The following is a 2,169-nucleotide window of genomic DNA, read 5'->3' on the forward strand; positions in this document are numbered from 1 at the left end:
AATAAATAATTATCGATACGCATGTTCAGCTGTAAAAGAAACTGACTCCAGTCCCATTTTTAAAGATAATACAGAAACTATAGGTCGGATCTCGAAACTGAATTAGAAGGATTAGCTTTCTAATAAAAAATGAAACATCAAAATCGGAGGTCGTATTGAAACTACTACTAAACATAAGGTTTTTAATAAAAAAAGAACCATCAAAATTGGTTGACATAGAAACAAGGTCTGATGTAACATAAAGAACGCAAACAAATTAATAGCCATCTTCATTGCTGGAAATCGGTGATATAAATAACTTCTAGTCTGTAAGATGAAACAAACACAATTTCAGTTTGACTCCAATTGGTTTATTATCAGATAATAATTATTCAAAATTATCGTATTACTATTAAATCTTATATTTTCGACTAAGTATATATTCAATACAAAGTTACAAAGGACGAAGCTACCACCGTCAACAAAATAACAATAACACCTAATTTATATATACATTAGGTGCCATGTCAGTCATGTGTCTCACGCTAAGAAGTTTTACATGAGCCATGTCAGACACATATGGTAGAATATGGTATGGACATTTGGTAGAAGGCCACGACGATCACAGATGTCCGACGCAAACGATACATTTGCATTATGTTTCAAAAGCTTGGCCTATCAGGAACAAAACCTGAAAATTTCTTGGCTTACAATTGACACGTCTTGTCGAGAAAAAAAGTTTTAATATACAGCTATGTCAGTCATATATGTGTGACTTAAAAAAAGTGTTTTTCCGGGCATTTTGGCAAAAAAAAAATTCTGTGATACATTAAGTTTCCTTGATACATTTTTAACTAAATTATCTAATAAAGTTACCTTGGCCCGTGTGAAAATTTTTCTGATATTATCCTAGCGAGTTAAAATAAATGAAATTTCTACAAGAAATAGATTATTGGATTGAAGTTTATGTGTAGTATCGCAGAATATTTCTTATTTACTCTCTTTGAGAATTTAGTCGTAATTTGTAATTTATATTTAGGCCTATCTATTATGTAAGTTCCTATTATATGTACAAAGTAAACTATATACTAATTTTCTCTCATTGTATCATTTATACCTAACAAATATAAGAAATATTCTTCTATTAAAATTATGTAAGTTTAACGAATGAATTAATATAATTTACTTGATAGCAATATCGTTTTATTTTAAATATTTTAAAGGAGTAAAAAACATCATCATCTGCTTCTTCCTTATCTCATTTATTTGTGGTCGTCGTAATATATTTTTCTCTTCCATTCATCCCTGTTCGCAGTCAACTGTTATTTACTCTCTTTCTTGCCATATCATCTTTCACACAGTCCATCCATCTCTTTTTCGGTCTTGCTCTGGCCTTATTAACCATCCACAATTATATGTAACACCTTCCTTAAGATATGATCTTCATTCCTACACATTACATACCCGTGTAAAGGAGTACAGATTTCTATCGAATATTGGTACGATGGCGTAAATTAGGGGTTAAATACAGAAAGCAGAGACCCATTTAATAATAATAACAATCCTTGCACAATTCACACAACACCGTCTAGTCCCACGGTAAGCAGCTTCTATTATTGGTACTAGACAACTGATATAAATACTTAGATATTTTTTTAGTAAATACAGACGTAATATTAAAAAAAAACGTAAAACACCCAGATACAAACAATTACACTCTTGAATACAAATGTTTATAATGTGCATGAAATGGAACCCGCGACAGATGGTTGCAGTAAACCGCTAGACCACCGAGGCCGTCAATACATGGAATTAAAACTATTTTGTATAAACTCATTGAGCTTCCTCTCGCGTACACTTAGATTGTGGAATGAACTATCTGCCGAGGTTTTCTCGAGATACTAGGTACTGCACGGGTTTTTTCAAGGTTTTATTATAAGGTATCTTAAGGATTGCAATCCAACGCGCACGGACACGGCACGGTTGCCTGAGACACCAGGGATATCACCCCTGATGTCTCAGGCGTCCATGGTCAACGGTAACCATTTACCATCAGATGGGCCGTATACTTGTTTGGTGCTATAGTGGTATAAAATTAAAACAAAAGCGCCTTTAGTTATTACAATAGCAATATTTCTATCATGTAAATTATTGTCTTCTCTTATTTACTGTGTAGAGTTGTAGACAAAT

Source organism: Achroia grisella, unplaced genomic scaffold (genome assembly GCF_030625045.1).
Source record: "Achroia grisella isolate CSIRO2021 unplaced genomic scaffold, CSIRO_AGI_Agris_v1 utg1056, whole genome shotgun sequence".
NCBI lineage: Eukaryota > Metazoa > Arthropoda > Insecta > Lepidoptera > Pyralidae > Achroia > Achroia grisella.